Here is a 25,033-nt window from a genome sequence, read left to right as displayed (position 1 = left end):
TGCATGCTAAGCACATATTGTACCACAACCTGGTTTTTGGATGTTATGACACTCTAGTAAGTACTGTGGCGATAAAAAAAAAAAGAAGGTATATGCATGTTATTTGAATCTGCTTTCTAACAGCTACACTCATGTACAGAGGAACTTGTCTTCACTGGCATGGACACATGCTGGCAAGGTCATATTTGAAGTGCATGTGTAATAGTTGGACTTGAATGAATTAATAAAAGTTGTTCAAAAAATTCATCTTTTATTGCTACCATAACATTGTAGCTAATGAACTAAATGGGAAATAGAAAACACAAGATGTTTTGATTTTATGCTCCATAACCTAAAGATCCGATGACCAGGAGTTTGTTATCAAGCAACAAATTGTGTTCAGAGATAAGGTATGAGTAAATGAAAGGACTACTAACAGCCACCATGAAGCAGCAGACAAATGTTTCTATCACCTATACCCACGGCAGAGGGCAGAAAGCAGCCAGCACATAGGAATGACTGGAGCTGGGAATGAAGGATAAGCACTTGATGCAATTCTAGAGAGAGAAGATGAGAAAAAGTTGCAATACACTGAACCCGAGGAAGAATTGGAAATGAACACAACACACTGGGAATAATTGAAAGATCACAATAACTTAAGTACTGCAAAATTAAAGGAAACTTGGTAGATACAGAACTTTCAGATAGAAAATAAGAACTAAAGAGCCTTTACTTCAGTTCAATAAATAGCTGAGTTAAACGACCTAGTTTTAAATTTAAATAAAACAAATACAATATTTCAAGGCATTTAATTGCCAGGTTTGCCTTTAAAAGTACTATAAATTCTAATAAAAACTGTAAGAGCACATCATAGACTTCACGCTTTGATCCCAGTATAGAAATCAACAGGAGAACAGATGAATCTAAATTCACTACAAATTGTTACTTTTTTTTTTTTTTTGCTACTTCAAAGCGCAACTATGACACAGTCTGAAGCGTCAGGTAAGGCCCATGGCCATCGCATTTCTTAGGAGAATGCTTCAGAGGCAGTAAACTAGCTGTAGGCCAGCCTGTTCTTCAAATATTTCTGCTTTAAGATGGTGGACAGAAAACTGAAAAGAAAAAAGTTATGTAACATTCTTTAAAATGTTCAAAACAAACTGTGAGACTTCTGTGCTTTTATCAGCTATATAAAGGTTAAAATAACTTCTCTAGAGTATTTTTTCTTCAGCAGCTATATAAACAAGCCAATAAAATTAGAGAGCATGGAAGAATATGTTATTAAACTCCAACTATAATTGTACTTCGTATGAACTTTTTAATAGAACACTGTATATTTTGATAGCTAGGAAAAACACATTAAAAGTTTAGAATCAAAAGCGTAGTCATCTCCATTCCTCAAGCATGTGGCTCATATGTACCTTAAAACAAAACAAATAAATCAATTACCAACTGCTCTTAAGCACACTTCTGTAATTTATGTCTTAGTTTACTGCTAAGCTGCATATTTTCTATGAGTCTTCTGCCTATAACAGCTGGGAAGCATATTTGAATGTTTTAGGGGTGGGAACAACACATGCTTGGTCTTCACTAAACTATTTGTTGGATTTTTGGAGTGTGACTTCATATAAAGTGCATTTTTATTTGGCTTTAATATCCAAACAGACCAAATAATAATAGCAACATGTCGGGCAGCTGTGTAAAGAGGCAAGCCACCAGGCACTCCTGCTCTTCCCCTCACTTTGACCTGCCTTGACCTTATAGCACACTAATTCTTGGGAAGCCCAAGAGGGTTGGGAGAATATACTCACAAATTTTAAGTCACCGGTAAGAGATACACATTTTGAATTAAAAAAATTCTTTATCCTCCAAACCCACAACCCTTGTCTCATAATGTTCACACATCATTACACAAATTTTAAAAGAGGGATTTTCTTCAAAATGCTTGACTGGCCATCCTGGAAACAGTCATGAACATCAAGCAAGTCTTGGGGAACTGTCATAAGCAAAATGAACCTAAGGAAACATGACAATTAAATGTTTCTTGTTTCTTAACCCAGAATTCTTCCCATGCTTTCTTTTACCTAGAAAACTCATATTTTTTTTAGGTGATTGTCAGCTCGAATGTCAGTGAAAATGCATAGCCCACAGAATCTAAAATAAATACTTTGAAGCCCTTTAGAGAAAACATTTGTTCGCCACTAGTCATGAACACTGCCTTGCACTTTGTAGGTCTTCAAAAATTAGTTGTCAGTTAATTGATGATTAAAATTATCTGTGTGGGAAAAATACACACAAAAAATTCTTTGCTCTTCCTTATTCCCTCATTTAACTACTTAACTTTTTAAAGTTAAAGACCTGCTCCTTTCTGAAGGGAAACAGAGGAGGGGTAGATCTGTGAGAGAGGGGGAGTCAGCTGGAAGGAGTGGAGGGAGGGAAACTGTGGTTAGGATGCATTGTGTGAGAAAAGAATGAATTTTTAAAAATACAACTGCAAAAATCTATCAAAGTATGGGTTAAAATATCTTCATTATTGTAAATCATCATTGTTTCTAAAAGAATACTTTCTCAGCTAGGTAACAGTTTTCTTATTGCTTCCTTGCTATGATGGTGGAATCATCTTGACTTCCAGAACCCCCAGAACCCATATACAGTGGAAAGAGGAAAGCAGCTTCACAGACTCGTCCACTGACCACCATGGCATGTGTGCGTGAATACACAGACAAACATATACGCAAGCGTGTGCACACACACACAATTACAATTGTTGTTGTTGTTGTTGTGATCATTATTCCATGAGCACCTGAACCTATGTTGACCATGGACAGTGTTCATCTGCTTACAGACACAGTGCTGGTGGTTTCACTTAAAAACACTATCATTTTTCAAAGAAAAAAAAAAACCTCTCTGAAACCATGTATTGCTTAATCCTCACTAATTGAACTTTCAGCAAAGAACCAATGACAATTCAAACCACTGTTTCTCCCTTGTGAATATTCCACCTCTGTTGTCTCATTTACTTGCTAAAGTTGCTCTCAACACTTCTGAGATCAATTGAGTTTAATGTAAGGTGGTTCACACAGCATCAGCATAAACAGTGTAAGAGGATTTGAGGACTGGCGAGGACAGAAAAACCAAGAGTGGTGTATGAAATTCTAAGAAGTGAAAACACGTAGTTCCTTCTACTTAGTTTATCGTGCACACATTTACATCACTAGCAATTGGCTAGTTTCATTTAAAACACATTACTTATTTGTATATCATCCTATGTCCAATATGTGTCAGGTGTTGCTCTCCTGACTTGTTTGAACTATAACTTATTTGATAGTAAAATTTCTGTGCCTTCAGACTTGCATTCAAAGCTCACATCTCATGGTAGTACATTAACCAGTTTGGTACACTGCGCAATAGTTGTATTTTTTTAGCATTAATACATACTCTTAAGTACCGGGACTTCAGGAATATAACTAATATTGACTATTACGGTACTTAATATGCTTAATTAAATAAATCTCTATTTGTAATATAGGGGAATATAATGTGTGACTAGTACTACAAATTTCAGTTTTAAGGGGGAAAGAATATATTTTCTACCAGCTCAAAGATAGAAGGGGAAATTTATCTTGTATATTATCTAATAGGCCTTCCAGAACTGAAGACCGCAGGAGGCAAGGCTAACAAAATTAATATGCAAAGAAGCTCAACACTGGGGACCTATAATTTTCTTGCAAATGATTTCAGTTTAAGGATGAAACAACACAAGACAATTCCAATTTCTTTCTTTTTTGCAAATAGATGAAGCTTTTAAAAAAATTAACACATGACAGCAGGTGGGAAGAATCTAGAATCTAGACAAGTGGATGTTAAAAGTCAGGGGAATCCAAATTTGATTTGTGTCGACATTTTACAAACTAATTTGAATTCACCGGTATTTAAAAAAAAAAAAACAACTTGGGTACATATATTCAGTTAATCTAGGATGGCCTGTCGGTCAGACTGGAAGCAAACACTTGGTAGAATATTACAGTTGTTATATATTTACAAACGTAAGTCTGTCAAATAACATATAAAGATGCTTATCTGTAATTTTCTCTATGATTAGCATTTTATCAGAGATATTCTTACTCCTGACTTTATCATTTAACACAAAATTAATATGCTTCTAGCTAAAAATCACCTAGATATACGAGCAGATAAATGATGATGAAACCCATTGCAATTATTCATTCTACCTAGACTGAAAAAGGTCATATGGAAAATAATGTATTAATGTTTTAAACAAATTATGCTATTCTGTCGCTCTTAAAGTGCAGGGAGTTAAAATATTTTGCTCCCAGCTTTAAATGTTGTTTCGTGTTTGCTCCAAATCCAGCAACAACACATACAGGTAATTTTTCCTTTAGCAAAGACCTCCCTAAAAATTTAAATGTGTTTCTCTCCCTAAGAAGGGTTGATTGCTGCTCTATTAGTATTCATTTGAAACAGTATCAGGAAAAGTTCTGTGTAATTTAACATCGTAAAAACTGGACTTTCAAAGTAGAAACAACACTGTAACCAACTGAATCTTTCATTTCAACGTTCTTTCATGCTTTGATTTCCTGATAGGTTGAAAAATGACCTGTGGTCACACCATAAACTAGTTTCTATCCTAACACTAAAAATGATACACAACAAACTCACTTGCACTTTGGTCCTGCATTCTTGTGTGAATGTATGATTACACTTAATCAGTTAATGATGTTTATGTTAAATAATACTAACATATGTTCAATGGAAAATGTGCAGATTTTATGGTTTTTATAATTAGCATTAAATCAATTAGTACAATTGATATTGAAACATTTTTTTCTGAACATAACAAAAATAATATTTTTTTTTTACTTAATGCACAGTTTTAGATTTTTAGTTTTGATACTCTTCCTTAAACACATCAAACACACCTTTGCCTCTCAAGGGTAAATCTATAATTAAAGATATTAATATACCAGATTAATGTAGTGTACTGCCATGCTCTACAATAGTATTCTAGAAAAGTCTAAATGAATCATACCCGAGGGAAGACTTGATGCTATCAATTTGAAGTGTTTAATATACATTTATTTAAATGTGAAGTTGCACTTTGCCTGAGGAATAAGTATTTAAATTGACAGCCTAATAAAATTCCTAAGTAATGTAGTCTTTCCCCCATTTACTTATTAGTCATATTTTAAAATAATTCATTTACAGACACCAGAAAAGTATGTGAACTAATTGTTTAGGGATATAATAATTGTTTAGGGAATTAAATTTTAATTTTATGGCTATCTTCTTTTTCATCATAAATATAGAGATTTGATCTTCAATTCTGCTTCTTGAAGCAAACAAAATCCCTGGCTGAAGACTCCAAATAAATGTGTGAATGACTGGAAATGACCAAAATATTTTAAATAAAGAATGCAGTATTCATACTCAAATTTCAATTCTTGAGCAACAAAAAAAATAGGATTTTATTATAAGATTATAAAATGTTTCTGAGAGTGAAATTATTTTACAGAGAATTTTAAATTAAAATATCACTCATTAATATGCTTTATTCTACCCTCAAAATTTATGGGCCTTGGTAAACTTAATTGTTGTAGACATCATAAAATTGAATTACTGTTTATGAAATCAAATTAGTTATGTTCATTATATGCTGTAGTTTTAAGTGTGGAAATTTAGCAAAGAAAACTCAGCTTTTCCAATCAAATAATTACAAATCCATTTTCCTTATATTTTAAACAAAACATAAATTGTTTTAATTATCTGAATAAGAAAGAATTTCAAATTCATTAATTAAACATGTATCATTCATACACCTTAATGTGCTCTCACCAAGTGCTATCTACTAACAAAATCGACAAAAATATGGACTGTGGGTGTAACTCGGTGGTGATGCTTACTGAGCATGTGCACAAACCAGGGCTCAACTAGCAGCATCACAAACATACATTACTACAGCACCAATAAGCAACCTGTGGCACGTTAGGTTTAAATCGAGTGGGGTTGCCAATGTGGATGATTACAATCAGTTTGGGCATTCTTTCTGCTCTGCTCATGTTTATCCAGATCAGGAACCTACTGTATGCTCACGTATCCACACAGTGTAAACTTCAACTTTCAGGAGCCGTTTGCTATTACCTTGATTTGGTGAATTCTACCCTCAGAGGGCTTTGAGCCTCACAGTTGTTTCTAAATTCCTCACTTTGCTTGCACCCATGTAGTCCTACAGGGTTCGCCAGACAGTTCACTACAAACTCTCCTTTCTCCATCATCTTCTATTTGCATCCGTTCAACCAGTGCCAGATACAAGCGAATATCAAGATGGGTTTCTATTGCCTTAGTCACACAAACATCATGTTTTCACAAGATTGTATTCCTAGATGCTGGAGAGACAGCTGAGCCGCTAAGGGGTTAATAGCATTGGCTGCTCTTACAGAGGACCTGGGTTTGATTCCCAGCACTCACACAGCAACTCACAACCATCTGTTATTTTAGTTCCAGGGGATCTGATGCTCTCTTCCAGTATCATATGTGGTGCACAGTCATGCATGCAGGCCAAACACTCATATGCATAGAATAAAAATAAATAAGCATTTTTAAATGAAAATTCATTTTCCTCACTCCGAAAAAGCACCACTGTTTTCTCTTCACTCTTATTAACTACTTCTTCCAGATTTTGATGCACTGCTTCTTCTTAAGTCTGATAACTGACACAGAAGAAGATAATTTTGTGTTTAGTGACCACAATAGACTAACAAGGAACTGTCCCAAAGTATGAGCTATAAGGAAAAGAAGAATTTTTTTAACCTTACATGTGGAGCTAAGATATAAGAATACAAAAAATAACATTTAAGAGAAAGCAACTTCTTTTCAAACATTAAAAAAAAAAAAAAGTTGCGCCGGGCGGTGGTGGCGCACGCCTTTAATCCCAGCACTCGGGAGGCAGAGCCAGGCGGATCTCTGTGAGTTCGAGGCCAGCCTGGGCTACCAAGTGAGTTCCAGGAAAGGCGCAAAGCTACACAGAGAAACCCTGTCTCAAAAAAACAAAAAAAAGTTGCTTTTATCAGAAAGCAATAATGCCCATTTTAGTTCTGTGCTGGAAGCAATCAAATATTGTTGTTTCAGTAAGGAAGCTTTTTTATTGTGAGATACCAGAGCATTATTTACCAACAAAATGTCATGGCATACTTAAATACAATATAATTAGTAATATGTTTAAGTTTCTTTGATTTTTCTAAATATCTTTGCATCACTATTAATTAAATCATATGAAATAGCTATCAATCACTCCAATGTCACAGAAGATTAAAACCAATGAAGTAATGTTTTTGTATATACCCTACTAGTTCAGTGGTTTAAGTATTACTATCCTCTCCAAATCTTTGAGGGAAATAATCTGTATCTACATATTACCTGGCTGAAACCTGTCAATTTCATAATTTTTCTAAATGGCAAACATATCTGGAATATATCAGACTCCTATGCAGCACCACAATTTTGTATGGGAGTTTTTTAAAGGAGTAAATTCAAATAAATGTATACTTTCATAAAGTTCATTATTTTCCCAGGTTAAAAAAGCCATGTTAAAAAAAATCTTCTTCTAGCTAATAAATACTTAGGATACTGTACCAAAATGTCTTTCTGGAATCACATAGTATGACTCTTGATACAAATGTGTAATTCACAACAATGTTGGGTTAAATAAATGTTGCTGCTAGTATAGTGTAATTTTCTTTGGTGATAAATGCTACTGACTTGCTATTTACTTTTCAATTGATTTTATTTGCCAAATTATATACCAAACAGTCCCATGGGCTTACTGAATATATGGGGGTTAACAATGAAAAATGTGCATAGTTTTAGTACCAACTTTGTAAATTGCCTTAATAATAGCTGGTATAATGTAATAGTATTTTCAACCAGTACTTTTAATTTCTAGCTCATAAAGCCTTTTCATTGAACCCCAAGGGTGTAGCTATAAAAGTTAAGATTTAATTTTGTATATAATGTGGCTTAAATTAGCTTTAAAGCAACAGGAAAAAAAACATGCACTTACAAAAGACAGGCTGAAATTGTTATAACGATATGAATTTCTGTTAACAAAATTAATTACTATTTCTATTGTAGAATTATTTGTGCTGGAGTTTTTAGACTACTCAGAATGTACATTGAATCTCATTTTTTTAAACCATGGCAAATGTATGGGGAACCTTCAAGGGCACATGTAAAGAAACCGTGGACCAACATACTTTAAGAATCCAGGTAAGTCATGAAGAAAAGCAGAAGTAATTGAACAGGCACAATGCTGTAAAATACATTCCCTCTACCAGTCACTTACTGATTCCTTGCTCACTAAGCTATCCGTTTGGCACTTTCTATTGTATGTAAGGAGTGCACTTCTGCTGATATGGACCTTTAAAGGTGACAGCAAATTCCTATTTGTGACTTCATTTACCCCTGTGGGAAGGTTTACAGTAACTATCAACATCTCTGTTTCATGGGTGAATGAATTTAGAGCCTTGTCCAACACTGATAGCTTAAGATGAGGAGCTCATGCCAGGTGCACAGTGTAATTTTTTATGGATATAAGAATGTAATCTTTGGATATAAGAATGTATTGTATGAGAGAAGAATAAAAAATTTAAAAAGAAAAGAAAAAATTGTATTTCAATTATCAGAATATTGGATACAGTCATTCCTCGTACTTTCCCGAAATTGTTAATGTCACTTTTAATTTTCTTGATTCATCCTAAGTGTGTGATGGTATCTATATGTAGCTTTAGTTTGCAATTCTTAATGACTTCTGACATTCATCACTTACATTTCAGTCATGTTTTCTTCAGTAAGCACTATTATTATTTTAAAAAACAAAACAATATTTCACATAAAATTTAAAATGAAAAAAATGTAATCTAAGAAAAATTCACACATACTGATATAGTTGAATGATCAATTTTAAGTTTGGGTGTTTTTTTTTAAATGTGTGTGAATGTTTTGCTACATGTATTTCTATATACTACATGCATGCCCGGAACCCAAGAAGGCCAGGGAAGGGCATTGGATCCCCTGGGACTGGAATTAAAAATGGTTGTGAGTTGCCACATGGATGCTGGGAATTGAGCCCCTAGGTCCTCTGGTAGAGCAGCCAAAAAAAATGGAGCCATCTCTTCATCTCCATGATCAATTTTAGTACACTGCATTTCTTAGGTATCACCAACAAATGCACATCGATCACTCCCTAGCATTACTTGAAGTTCTAAGTAATTGATAACTTACACTTTTCCAATTTTTTAACTAAAAAAAGAAGTTATTCAGCAAGACATGATTACTCTCGGGTAAGTAAATCATAACTATAAAGTAGCCTCAAAGACAGTACTGAACATTTGTTAAACTGTGCTTTTTCTTATTTGAAACACACATTTAAACAGAATCCATCCCTCAATAAATTTTAAAAACTAAGTAAACAAAACCATGAGATGCAGATCTGCATTTTTAAATGGCATTGCAGCACTGTTCTCTGTTGTTTAAATTTTGCCTATAGTTTCTTTATGTTTTACAGTTTGTCATATTTCAACACGAAATAGGTGAAATAATATACAAAAAAATTGCTAGTGTAGACTCCTGTCTCTGTGTTTAGAGCTAGACAGTAGCCAACAGTGATTAGTTGAAGCAAGTCTTATCAGACTGTAGGGTCTCACTCTCCAATTCCGTGTGTGTCGCTGTGTGTGTTTGATACAGGGTCTCACCATGGAGCCACCACACCTGATTCTCACCCTGCAATTCATATACAGAATAATTGCATTTTAAGTGTCATATTCAGCATTAAACATGTTTTAAAAGTTGCTAAGTAAGCTTACATTTTCTTCCCCTCAGGACTGTTTCTTTTCAACCTTTTCAACTTCATATTTCTTCAAAAAAGAAATTATATTATTTAACACCAAATCGAATGTTTAAGTTCAGCACACACCCCCAAAAAAGGATAATGGTGAATTTAAAAGAATCTGCAAATACATTTTAAAGTGTTAACATCTACTCAGTCAGGGAAGGAGCCATGGCAAAAAGTCTTTAATTATATCTAATTGACATGGGAGACAGTCAAATTTTATTTCTCTTAAAGGAACAAACATTTGTCATGCTTCTTATCTCGGTATTGCAAACTGAAATGTGTTTCAAAGTGTGCTTCGACAATATCTTAGGTTGTTTTAGAAAGGTGATGGTTGCTGCTTATATAGCAACAGAGTTTGGAAGCAGCCCTGAGTCCAGCCATGTTCCGAACAAAATGCAGCTCTGGTGGAACCCAGCATCTCTGAGGCCCGGCTGTGAGCTTACTAACTAAAAAGCCTGAAGCAGCATTAATTTATTACCAGTCTGGGTTTATTTTCTTCCCCTTCCTCATTCTTTTTCGAGCTTGTCTGTAACCGAACATTTAATTTGTTTAGTCGCTGTGATTATGCTCTGGTCACATTTGGCAATGGGAAGGATCTGGAAAGCTTAGAAGGAATACATTGTGGTGCCATAAATTTGAGATGGAAGTATGTTTTTGTATTTCTGCCAGGAATATCAGATAACAAGTTACTGTTTGAAAATCTGCTTTTCCAGTCTGCACTGCTCGTTCAGAGGTGGGTGGCCCCACAGCCATTTCATCTTCCAAAGGAGAATTGCTATTCCTGATGTGCCCTGGGTTTCTGTCTTTCTTGCTGACCAAGGGAAAGAGGTGGGGTTTGAGTTCAAGATTTCAGGGGCTGTCTTCGTTTTACTTAACTGATTTTACGAATAAATCCTGAGCTTTGTTTTGTTACTTTTTATTCTTTTACACCAACATAGTCTTCTCATTACCCTAGCATTTCATACGTTTAAAGTCATTTCGTTGTGCATGGTGGTTCAGGGCCAGCACATGGGAGGCAGAGATAGATGGATCTCTAAGGCCAGTTTGGTTTGTGTAGGGAGTTCCAGAACAGTCAAGGCTGCATAGTGAGACTTGTCTCAAAAAGAGAGAGAGAGAGAGAGAGAGAGAGAGAGAGAGAGAGAGAGAGAGAGAGAGAGAGAGAGAGACCTCTGGAGACACTACACATTCTACACCTGAGCTAAGACACTCATTCTCCCAGCCCTAGACCATGAAGAATGCGGTACTGATCTGTGTCTGCATCCTGGCTTTTGCAAGATAAAGAGGCATTCAGACGTAAAGACTAGTAATTCCCATGAAGAGACAAAAACAAATGATGTGGTTCAAGGAAAAGTTGTTACAAGCAGAGATGCATTCCTGATGCTGTGCAGGGGACTGCAAGCATTCCATACCCTGCAGAATCTGCCTGACAGCAGTTACATTTGCTAATTCCATGTCTCCATGAGTTATCTGACTCACAAGTGTTTATTGTGAAAAGATATGCTGCCTGGCAACAGCTTTAACATGGTGCAACTGATTTTTCTGCACTTCTAAAAAGATGTTTTATTCATTAGTTGCCGTCCTCTGCTTATTTGTGTGTGTGCACTCTCCTTTTCTGTATCAAATTCCACTTTCTGGTCCTGAACATCTCCCTTTGTGTCTATTCAAAGCATACCATTGTTTACCTTTTATGCAAATTTGCATTAATATAGGACTGAATCCTGGGCAGAGCCTTCCCTGTTATGTGAGGATCCAGTAGCCAACATTGAGAACTACATTAGGTCTGAGCATTCAAGTGGTTCTTAAAATCTGGGCACATCGAGAAGTCAGAAGGATAGAGGGTTTGACACTCATTACTGGATGTGGCCACCTCATTACTGGATTGTTTTCTAAATTTCTCTCCATAGCAGTGATTTTTACCAATATAGAAAAAAAATGTGAATGAATTGTTTTAGATCACAAGCTTTTAGTAAACCCATACTGGGATCATAAGCAATGCTTTTATATCGTCACCTACTTACAACTGACAGAGACAAGCTTAGTTCTTAAGGAGCAACTGAGTCACTGAGAGAATTACTTAGGCATGTGAGTTCTAACAAAATCCTGAGATTGTTTTGTTCAAATATGTAATATATGCATAAGACTCCAGGAAGAGTTGCATCACTCCTCTAAAGCCAGACATCTTTAGTGGAGCCAGCTTACAAGGAAAAGTGCAAATATTATTTCTGTAGAAAACATAACATTTCCGAAAAAGCAAATATGACCACACTGGCTATCATGAATGCTCAGATGGATGCTAAAGGCTCTGCTGGAATTATAGTCCATTGTACAGAAAGAAGAGGGGGGAGAGAAGGAGGAAGAAAGGAAGGAAGGAAGGAAGAAGGAAGGAAGGAAGGAAGGAAGGAAGGAAGGAAGGAAGGAAGGAAGGAAGGAAGGAAGGAAGGAAGGGAAGAAGGGAGTTTCATCACTACATATTACATGCCAATACCATCATATGGGCATTATTCGATTTAAACTTCATGTCCGTGGAAGGAAAGCTTATAATGACAATTCTGTAAAGAAGTTGTTTAATCATTTAACTGCTGTCCATGCAGGAGATTACAAGTGTGCAGTTAGGACTTATACCTGAACATTGGTCTTTGCCCTCTTAGAACATGTGGATATAAAAAGTGTGTGATGGAATTCATATAATATAAAATAGGTGATAATTTAGAACAGGAAAAATCTTGGAAACAACATATTTGCTTAACAATAACTTAATGGGATGAGTTTTTATAAGCACTCTTTGTATTAAATGTTTGGAAATTTATTTATTCATTTAACAAGTCTATACTACTCTTGCTATGTGCCAGAGGCCATATCAGTAGCAGGGGGAGAAATCTGAAATCTGTCTTTACAGTGTCCATGTTGTTACCAGGCAAAACAGTCTCAATGAACATTCCAAACAAGGGGAAGTAAGTGAGAAATTTGAACTCTATCTTTCCAGTGTCCATGGTGTTACCAGGCAAACTAGTCTCAATGAACATTCCATATAAGGGGAAACAAGTCTTATGCTTGGATGTGATTAATGTGAGGGTAAGGTAAACCTTTCAAGAGGAAAGTAGCAGAGTTCATTTTAATGTCTCAAAGTCACTGAAGTTAATTGCAGTTAAGTGAATAGAAAGACACAGACAGGGATGCTGAGAGGGGAGCACCCAGAGCATAAAAGCTGGACAGGTCAATAAAGCACGCCAGGCTGGTCCTACTGCCCTGTCATGGATGCTGTCATTCAGTAAAACCACAGAATTATTAACAAGCATGTATGTGATTGGGAACAATCAGTAACTAACTTATAGTACAGACACCAGCTACTTAAACTATTTACTTGCAAACCTGATCTTATTCCATTTCACTCCATATCAGTAAACAAAACCTTAACAAATACTTTTAAAGGACTCAATTTCTAAGGAAGTCTTGTATGTCAAATGCATAGACATTATCATTGTATGTAAAATAAATGTGACATTGTTCTCAGCTCCTGTGGTCCTTCCTGTTCAACCTACTGCACTCACAAATGTGATTATTCTCACGGAAACCTATGAAAAAAATTGAAAATGTGAAATGCAAAATATTTTGTACATAGCTTGTAATCATGCTTGTTATTTCAAAAAATCAATAGAAATATACTTGTTTAATAACAGAGTGGAGGGAGTATGTGCCAAATTTTCAGAAAGAGTCATGAGGGGGGCAGTTTGTTAAACCCTTGCAAGGGTAAAATAAAACAAGAAGAAAGCATTTTCAGCATTACATCTGCTTCCAACCACTCAATTTTATTAATTATTTGAGAATTTCATACATTGTATTTTGAATATATTCTCCCCTTCAACTCCTTTTCTTCCTACCCTCATAGCCTTCCTATCCCTTCTCACTCAACTTTGAGATTACTTAATTTTCTTTTTCCCCATTGAGTACATTTTGTATTGCCCTGTTAGTTTGGGGGTTGGTGTGTGGTCAGCCTATAAGAGGGTCACATCATTAAAGGAAACGGATTCTCTCTCTCCCAGAACCTATCAAATGCTAATAGCTCCTCAGATAGTGGTGGGATTGTGTGTCCACCTCCCCCCATTTCTGCTGAGATTTTGTCTGGCTGGATCTTGCAGATTCTTGGCGATGCTGTCAGAATTACTGTGAGTTCACACCCACATCTTCCCTGTTGTTTCCTTGAAGTCACCTACCATCTTCAGCTCTTAGTCTTTTCACCCTCTTTCACATAGATCCCTGTGGGGTGTGATATAAATGTATGATTTAAGGCTGAGCACTCCACAGTCTTGTTCTCCACAAATTGATTAATTCAGGGTCTCTGTGTTGATTTCCTTCTAGTGCAATGAGAAGTTTCTCTGTTAGGGGTTGAGAGATGCTCTGATCTATGGATATAGCAATAAATAAGTCAATAGTAGTAATTTTAATACTCCATTTAGCAGAATGATAGCATTTTATTCCTTCCTATGGCCTGTGACCTATCTAGACACAGGTTATTGGTCCCTTTAAAAGAAGCAGGTATGTGCTCCATATCACAGAGCAGGTCTTTGATTCAGTCAAAAAGTGATTGGTCATTCTAATGTCCTCTGGGCCAATGTTGCACCAGTGAGATGATCTTGACAGGCTAGTCAATTTGGTAGCTTACACAGTTCATAGTTGGATGAGAATTAGGATTACTTCTCTCCTGCCCCATGTATACCACCTTCCAGAATCATGAATGCTAATCAAAAGGGTGAAGATTATAAGTGAATATCAGCTTGATGTCTCCATGTCCATGTTTCAAGTATGTGGTATCTTCAGAAATAGGGTCTAAAAGTTTAGCTCTGGAGGTGACCAGAGATACCAAAAACAGCCTATAATGCTTGGAGGTCTATGTGACCCTATTAGCCAATAACTCAAAAAAAAAGGGTAATTTTATTGGGTAATTCAATTAAACCTCTTTTTTGTTTGTTTGTTTGGGTTTTGTTTTGTTTTGTTTTGTTTGAGACAGGGTTTCTCTGTTTAGCCCTGGTTGTCTCAGAACTCACTCTGTACACCAGACTGGCCTCAAACTCAGAAATTCACCTGTTTCTGCCTGGGATTAAAGGATTTAATAAAGCCACCATGACGAGACTTTATTAAACCTCTTTTAATATATGTATAAGTATATATATGTATATATATACTTATACATATATATACTTATACATATATTTTGAGACAGGGTTTCTCTGTGTAGCTTTGTGCCTTTCCTGGAACTCACTCTGTAGCCCAGGCTGGCCTCGAACTCACAGAGATCCTCCTGGCTCTGCTCCGGAGTGCTGGGATTAAAGGTGTGTGCCACTACCACCCGGCAATGTATAAGTATATTTTATGAAGTGTCTTTAGTAGTAAGTTTCCATATGGCTTTCTTTAAAAAGCCTATAGTGTTAGTTATCTATTTGAAAACAACTGATTTTAAGGCTGATGAGATGCTACAGCAACTAAATACACTTGCCTTGCAGACCTGACAGTTTGAGTTTGATCTCCAAAGCCCATGTTAAAAGAAGAGAGCTGATTCCTCAGAGCTGTCCTCTGATCTCCACATGCATGCCATGGCACATACATAAGTGCACACACACACACACACACACACACACACACACACACACACCCCTAATAAAAATATTTTTAAAGAGTGGTTTATCTGAAAAAAAATAAAATTAAGAGAAAAAAATTAACATGGGTCATTGCTTTGGTATTGTGATACACAAAGACACAAAGGAGAAAGATGTAGTTTTTATACCTGAGCAGTTATTGACGTACTGAATTATATCCTAAATTCTTAATGTAAGGTCACTTTGAAAGTAATTGAATCCACACTTGCAAAACCACTAAAAGTTGCTCACAAAAATCCTCTGTAGTATTTCCATTCATACTGGGGAGTTCAAGCTATGCGAAACTGGAAATGTGCAGTCAATAGAATTGATGGCATCTGCCGTTAATGTGCCATGTTAAACACTTCAATGTGATCACTACATTTCAGAATATTAAAATTAATGATGCCAGCACATCTATAAAATGAGTACTCTTCATTTATTTTATTAAAACAAATAACACAATCTGTGATGTTTGTACATCATGTTTTTAGGTTTTAGTGACTCACATACACAGCAACTTTGTCAATTGCTATATTTTTCATTGCTATAAATGCAAGAAGCAAAAATGAAAACACATTAATTAAATGCTCTTCAATAAGCCCTGCCTTAAATGTAACATGAGAAGTATGTCACAGCAAAAAGCAATGGACCAGATAATTGTCCCAAATTAGGACATTGTGCCTGTGATGACATTCAAGTTTTGAACCTAACAGTCTCACTATTTGACCTCTGCTCTACTAATTACAGGCATTTAACACATTAAATATGTCTTCGGTCAGGACACTGTGCAATTAGGGACAATATTAAATATAATAGGTACTATTTTGATGTGTAAACACCTAGTAATACTGACAAACCATTATCAGTTTAAATTCACAAAGCACTAGGTAGAATGACAATGTTAAAGGTCCAGTAGATTAACAGACTAATCTGTTATAAATTCAATCACTCTTCACATCATTCAGATAATAAAACCTGGAATACTCAAACCTTATGTGCAAAGCAGTATAATGTTTGCATAAGCCCATTTGCATTCCCCATATATTCTTTAAATAATTTCCCCATTACTCGTAATACCTATGAAAACATAAATGTTATATGCATAGGCAATCTATTGTATATTGGAACAATAATAAGGAAAAGAAATCTGTCCATGTTCAGTACTGACATAATTTATTTTTAAATATTTTGTACCTGTTGGTGTACCTAAGCTATGTTGAATAAAAGATCCATAACCCATGGGTGAAGGGGCATCTGTACTAAACAGCTTATGCTTATCACACATTTATCATACACACACACACACACACACACACACACACACACACACACACACACACACATCACATCACACGTATCTGATCACAGCATATAATTTTGAAGAATCTATAAAAATCAAAAGTTATATTTTCTACATCAAAACAGCAAATACAGTTAAGTCTGAGCTGGTGTGACAGTAAAACAAGTATTAATTTTGTGCTCCTTACAAGGTAAACACTCTCCTAGCCACTTTTTGTACACCGCCTTATTTATTCAATCCTTACAACAACCTACCCAGGAAAGCTGTGATTCTGCCATTGATGTTTTATAGGTGGGAAATGTAAAGTCCAGAGAAGGTAGCACCCAGAAGCAGAACTCCTAAGAACTCCTCCATCCCTTCATTGCATATAAAATGGGAATTTTCAACCCTCTGTCTTGTGCTTTCTAAGGACAATCAAGAAGTATCTTTTCGCTGATTTTTTTAAAGTCCTTTTTACCAGCTAACACACAGAAGTTTCATTCTCCAGGTACCTGACACCTAGACATTCCAGTTTCAACACAGCCATGTGTGCCAGTCTGAAGATTGAACTCCAGTCTTCGTTATGACACCTTTGTTGTTTACATCTCAGATCTATCACCAAATCAGAAAGAGTTGCATGCTGTTTCAATGGGGAGGAGGTGTCTGAAATTTTCATTATGCCAGCATTATCCTCAAGTTCCAAAGGATCCACGCATCACCCAAAGTTCAAAGTGTTCACAAATTATATGAAGATCAGCAACTGCCTTCAGCAGCCTTCTCTGTAGCCACTGGGGGTGGTCTGTCCTACCTCCCTGTTTTGTGAGCTCTGTGAGATGCATAGAGGAAATGTTGTTTGTGCTCTTTTAGGGGGCAGCCATCCAGCTCCCAAATAAATCACACACGGAGGCTTAGTCTTAATTATGAATGCCTAGCCTTAGCTTGGCTTAGTTTCTAGCCAGCTTTTCTTAACTTAAATTATCCCATCTGCTTTTTGCCTCTGGGTTTTTCCATTTTCTTACTTCTGTAATCTTACTTATTCCAGGGCTTGTTTGTGTAGCTGGGTGGCTGGCTGGTGAAGTCCTCCTCCTTCTATGGCTACTTCTTTTTTTTTCCTCCCAGATTTCTTCTTCTATATATTCTCTCTGCCTGCCTGCCCTGCCTATCCTTTCTCCTGCCTTGCTATTGGTTGTTCAGTTCTTTATTAGACCATCAGGTGTTTTAGACAGGCACAGCAACACAGCTCCACAGAGTTAAACAAATGCAACATAAACAAAAGTAACACACCTTAAAATAATATTCTACAACAAGGAAGGTTGTTGCTAGGGTGTCCAACCCTGCCTCTGAAGATCCCCACTTACATACCAAACTCATCCAGCTATTCTGTTTTAGCATATTTCCCCAAGTACTTAAGAAAACTTGGAAATCAGAAGACCTTGTAACAAATCTGGATTGACAATCTCTTTTTGTATAACGGAATGATCCATCAAAGGTGCACAAATCCCCCTAACGACAACCAGGTACAAGGTACTACCTGTTTTTAATTTGTTATGGCATTGCCAACTGATTGCCAGTCTCGTCACATTCTTCATTATATGTCGGACTCATTTTCTGAACTATATGTTGGTAACAATTTGTGGGCCTTGATCTACTCACTCAAGATCCCCTCCAGCTCTGAAATTCTGTTTGTTTTGAAGGAAAGATAATTTATGCACCACTAACCAAAAGGAGGTGGCTTACTCAAGGTTCTGAGGCGATGAATAGTGAAGAACATGACCTGAACTCATACCCAGAGCTTCTCAACTCCAAATTTTTACTCATTTCCAATGTATGTACTATCTCTCATTTCCAGTGACTTGATATGAGTCTAGTGAAGTAAAATGTTGGGAGAATAGTTTTTGTGGCTATAAACTGTTCACACACAGAAAAAGATTTTAAAGACTGAAAGTGTGTGTGCTGAATGGCAAAGAATACAATTTGGGAACGAATATAAACGTTGGGGATCTGTGTAAGAAGGCTCCAGCACAAGCTAGGCTGCTTCTGTGCTTCCATCACTGCCCCACATGGCCTGGAGTCCCCTGAATGAACTCCCTCCATCCCAGAATGAGACTGTAGCTTATCAGTATCCCTTAAAGAATGAAAGTATGTCCATGACTTAAGAACAAACCCATATGGGCCTGAATGTCAATTCAAAGATTTAAAATATAACCTTATCCAATTTCTCATAATAAATTGCTGAACAAATGGATCCAGGATTTTTTCAAATGTCTAAGTTCTTCTGCAGTAATGATATACAGCAATTTAGAAATGATTAGGATATGTAAAACAATCTGTTAATTATTTTTCCAGAAATTCTATCATTCAAACAGGATTTCACACTGATTAGTTTTTTTTGTTGTTGTTGTTGTGGTTTTTTTTTATACAGAAGCAATAGGCACAAGCTTAAGTAGCTGCTGAAACAAATCCTTTTTGTCTAAAAACTAACATATTTATTATAGTAGTTAAAAAGTCCTGCATTTAATGCATGCACATGTTAGCCATATTAGTTCAAGCTGAATTGGGTGTATGTATGTTCTCTTGTTGCTGCAAAAAAAAATTAATAGAATACTGCCTTTTTATTTCTAAGAAGGACAAGTAAATGATTATAAAAATGCTATTGTAAGTTACTCAAGTTCTATTTTCTAGACACTGAAAAAAACCCTACATTTTTATTCCATAAAGGGCTAGCCCAAAGCCTCTGAGTGGGAGACCTCTGAGAAGAACTTGTGCAAGCCTTTAGATGCTGCCCAGGCCGTTTGCTCTGGCTTAAGATCAAGCAAAAGAACTGTTCCCTTCGCATTTTACTCTGATCTGGGTCTTCTTAGAAGAAAAACTGCTTATTAGCTTTGTTAGTAATGTGTAACCTAAAGTTTTCTGAAACCTGTTGCTTTCTCTATGATAAATTCTTTATTTGAGGGCTTGTTCTATATAATGCAAAAAAAAAGTCCACCCCTGATGACCAGCTCTACTAGTCAGGCTCCTTCTAGAGGCTCTACAACTTTCAAGACAACGTAACCAACTGGAGAAAAGGGAGTCGAGACATGAGGTGTGCAAGAAATTTTATTGTCAAGCCATCGCCGTGATCCTTAACCAGTTTCCCGTCTCATGCACCTCTGGGATGAAAGGAAGGGGTCAGTCAAAAGGTGGTCAAACCCTCATTTGCTGTGTTATACACAAAGCCTGCTGTCAAATTACTTACTGACAAACAAGTGCCAATGATTAGAAGAAAGGAGTATATGAAGGTAAAGATTTCCTCATCAAAAAACAAAGAGGTCAAAGTAAAATCATAGAAAGGAAACAATGTATAAAAAAAGGAGGACGCATGAAGCATGTTTTGGGCTCATTCTGCCCAGCTGTTTTTCTCAGTAACATGAAGCATGGCTCCAAGAAGCCATGTGTTTCTCACAAGGAGGCGTTAACAATGGCACTGGACTAAAATCGAAAAGAAAAGCTGAATAATATGAGTACATATATATATACCTTTTGGATTCAGCAAACATCATCGATTGAAAAATGAATTAGGGCTGGAGAGGTGGCTCAGAGGTTAAGAGCACTGACTGCTCTTCCAGAGGTCCTGAGTTCAATTCCCAGCAACCACATGGTGGCTCACAACCATCTATGATGAGATCTGGCACCCTCTTCTGACCTGCGGTCATACATGCTGTATACATAATAAATAAATAAATCTTTAAAAAAAAATGAATTATGTCTGTTAGTGTGTGAATTTTAAAGACCAGATGTGATATGTGAAGCATATATTACATATATATCAAGACAAAATACATTGTCTGAGATTCATATGAATAGATAAAAGGAGATAGAGACAGAAACGACATGTACATGCTTTTTGTTTTTAATTTCTCCAGTCACAGCAGCCAGCCCTGATACACAAACATCCAAAGATTGAGATGCCTTCATTAGACTAATGGAGAACCCAGCATGCAAATGGTCTTGGACTTGAAGCTTTATCAAAAGGCCCTTCACATTTCACATGAATATTCCCAATCACAGGTGAAATAATATTACAGGAAGGCAACCTCATTTGACATAGAAAGCATCACAGAAAGTAAGAATTATCACCATTATTCCCATTTTCACACAGAAAACTGTGAGACTAGTAAGTGGCTTGCTTATGGTCTCAAGGCTAGCAAAACCAGCGTGGCTTAAACACCCAACACCCAAATATAAATGGTTCACAGTTTCAAATGACAACTTTTGTCCATCTGCCACTACAGAATACATTTCTCCTTTTGTTCACAGCACAAGGATTAATATATTTAGAAGAAAAATTAATTTTAAACCTGGCCAAAACAGTGTACAATTATGTATTTCATAGATCTATGTATAGGAAAGACTTTCCATGACCTCCTATCATTTTGTTCTAGCTTCTAGACAAAATCAAGTCCAAGTATGTTTTTAGAACCAGTTATCACTCTCAAGGTTCTTAACTCAGAGGTAGCTTGACTTTTATAGTCTCTAAAAGTTCGGTTACATAGAGATACATATATTTTTACATATTACTACTAGTGGACTTTAATCCCGGAACTTACGACTCAGAACACCTTATAACAGTAGCAGGGGAAGAAAACTGGGACATTTAGGTCAGGATCTTACATAAGAAGGGCTGCTCAGCCTGGACATGAGTGGGGATAATGAAAGGCGAGGGTTGAGGGAAAGAGAGCTTGGGGGAGCGGGAGATCCCAGCTGGATCAACAACAGAGAGGGAGAACAAGGAATAGGAGACCATGGTAAATAAAGACCACATGAGAATAGGAAGAAGCAAAGTGCTAGAGAGGCCCACAGAAATCCACAAAGATACCCACACAACAGACTGCTGGCAGAGGTCGAGAGACAGCCTGAACTGACCTACTCTGGTGATGGGATGGCCAAACACCCTAATTGTTGTGCTAGAAACCTCATCCAACTACTGAGGGATCTGGATGCAGAGATCCATGACTAGGCCCCGGGTGGATCTCTGGGAGTCCAATGAGCGAGAATGAGGAGGGTTTATATGAGCGAGAATTGTTGAGACCAAGGTTGGATAAAGCACAGGGACAAATAGCCAAATGAATGGAAACACATGAACTATGAACCAATGGCTGAGGGGTCCCCACTGGATCAGGCCCTCTGAATGGATGAGACAGTTGATTGGCTTGATCTGTTTGGGAGGCACCCAGGCAGTGGGACCAGATCTTGTGCTCATTGCATGAGTTGGCTGTTTGAAACCTGGGGCCTATGCAGGATTGTTTGGCTCGGCCTGGGAGGAGGGGACTAGACCTACCTGGACTGAGTCTACCAGGTTGACCTCAGTCTGTGGGGAAGGCTTTGCCCTGGAGGAGATGGGAATGGGGGGGGGGGGTTGGGGGGAAGGTGAGGGGGACGGGAGGGGGGAGAACAAGGGAATCCGTGGCTGATATGTAGAACTGAATTGTATTGCAAAATAAATTAATAAAAAAAAAAAAAAAGAAGGGCTGCTCAGAGAACTGGCCCTGCCTCTTGCTCATTGCTTCAAGGGGTGAACTCACCAGGGCAACGATTGAGAGCTCACCCTGGTGGTGAGGACGAGGGAGAGCTGCTGGGCTGACCAACCCTGCAACTACCCAGTTCTAGAACCAGAGTTCTGTGTGACCCACCACAACATCCACTCTATCTGTGATCTGATGGAGCATGTGAAGGGGCCAGTCCTGCAAACCTAAAACTTCAGGATCTCCACAACACAGGGCAACAACAGGATATCCAAGTGGGGTCCCAGTGAGGGTCCAGCATTGATCACGTAGCAGAAACCAGGAGCCTCAAACCAGACCAATGACTCTGCAATGAACACTTGCAAGCAAATATATGTGGACAAAAGGGGTGAAAGGGGAAGGAGTGCTCATTTGTAGTGATCATTAGACCACGACTTTGAAAATCCTTAGACAGTGATTATTTGTAGGCTTCCATATTTAATGCACATAATAAACAATTTTCGTATATAAATGAGGCATTTTCTGGCAGCATATAGCATTCCTATAGCATTCATAGTTTCCAAGTACTCTTCACACTACTGAGAGTTTTCATGCTTGGGCTTTTGTTATAGTCTTTTTATTTTGTTTCTGGAATATTCTCTAAAAGTGACACCATGACTAACTTTAAATATAAGTAAGTTCATTTCAATAGATTAGTCATTTCTCAGAAATTCCAAATATGAGGCAAACATTAAATTTTACTATGTTGAGGAGATTAATGACTGTACCTTTCCATACTGGCATCTATTCTCAGGCTTTTCTGCTACCGATCCCTACAGTAGCCAGGACCCACTCTGTAGCCCCACCACTGTTGTCCCTTATGCTTGATCTGTGGTCGTGTGTGTGTGTGTGTGTGTGTGTGTGTGTGTGTGTGTGTGTGTAAGAGAGAGGTGGAGAGGGAGAGAGGGCGTGAGAGAGAAGAGAAGGAAAGAGGCTGCCTTTCAGGACAAGATTCTTAACTATAGAATCCTTTCACATTCAACATTCGCTGATAAGAACATCTATTTGGCTTAGTTGACATAAAATGTGATTTTGTTTTTATTTGTTGTCCAAAGCATAGTGCTGGTTTGGGTTAAGAAACAACTCTCGTTTCACACACACTGATACCTCTGTAGTTTTGTTTTTATTTATTTTTTGAGAATTTTATACATGAGCACTGTGTTTACATCATTTCTACCCTTCCCTAACTCCATCTCAAGTTCATGACCTCTCCTTCAAATATTATTATTACATAATATGCCCTATTAAGTCCATGGGATGTTGTTCTTATGTACATGTCTTAAATTTATATGGAGATATCTGTTATTACACTTAGGACACTCTAACCAAAAAATAAACAGGCAAATGATGTGTTGAGTTCATTCTAGACAGTGAGTGTGCAAAAACACTTACCCTAAAGCATAGTGAGTGGGAAATGATACTTTTACCCCCTTCTGAGGCACCACATGCATCAGGAAAGCGTTTGTAAAGAGTATGCTTGGGGGACTGGTGTTATGCTCAGAGATAAAGCATACTCTCATGACCTTGTCTTCAATATGGAATTTGCCGTGTGAAATAGAATCCAGTCTTGACCAACCAAATGTAGTACACGTTTTCTCCAATTCCAAATGAAAGGGCAAAAGCCAAGTGGATTTTAGTAATTTTAAAAACATAATATTTAATATAATTTAATAAGAGCATCAATTATTTCAAGAAATTATTGCTGAAGTGGAACTTTTGAGAAAGCAATTTATGAATGATTTTTATTATCTGTAAGTATTCTCAAATTATTTGTAAAATTACTAATATCTGAAATTTTAATTCTTTTGTGTGAATGACATTACATGTAAATATAGATATTCAAGTTTTTTCAGACTGTTGCTAATACTATTAGTTATTTCTTCAGGCCTAATCTAAGGAAAATGTATTTTAAACACAAATAAAACATGCTGTAATACTTCTGTAAGCTATTTACAGAAAAATGCAAACTTTTTCTAAATAAGCAAATTCCTAAACTAACCCAGAACACTTTGACCACATATCTGTAGATTATTGAAGCCATTATAGAACTTACTCTTAGTCATGGGGAGGGAATAAGAGGAGAGGAGGGAGGGGAAACTGTGGTCAGTGTATGAAATAAGTGGGAAAATGTGTTAATTAAATGAAAAAATTAAAAATTAAAAAAGAAAAATTTTGAAAAATTCCAACCATGTTTTTTACCTAGGACTTATGGCTGTCAACCAATTATGTTACCTTCCTATATTCATTGTCCAAGAGATAATAATAGTATCTGTCTTTGCCATGTCAGGGCAGATGTGATTATTATCTATAGACCCTCCTGTTATAACTGTTACAGAGTACCCAAGTGAGCATCTTCATACATGAATGAACCAGAGAACACTCACTTTTTCCCAGATGTATTTTTTATATTAGAGATAATGATGCTATGCAAATTAGCAAGGCTTAATGTTCCTACCAATATTTGATGATTTGAAATCAGCTTCTAGTTATCAGATGGTCCCATCATTCTGGAACATAATTGATATCTTCTTTGAAAGTCTCCACAGAAAAGTCATGGACACATTTCTACCTGGTCCCTTGAGTAACTGGAATTTTGTAGATGACAGACTTTCCCAATAATCAAATTTTATTTGCAAAACCCTAAATTTCATACTACCAAAAGCAAGCAGAGACTTACTAGACTTCTCCATGCTTG

The sequence above is a fragment of the Peromyscus californicus genome, unplaced genomic scaffold (genome assembly GCF_007827085.1).
Source record: "Peromyscus californicus insignis strain IS unplaced genomic scaffold, ASM782708v3 Scaffold_11__1_contigs__length_118956290, whole genome shotgun sequence".
NCBI classification, from domain to species: domain Eukaryota; kingdom Metazoa; phylum Chordata; class Mammalia; order Rodentia; family Cricetidae; genus Peromyscus; species Peromyscus californicus.
The sequence above is the reverse complement of the archived record's forward strand: the minus strand, read 5'-3'. Positions refer to the sequence as shown.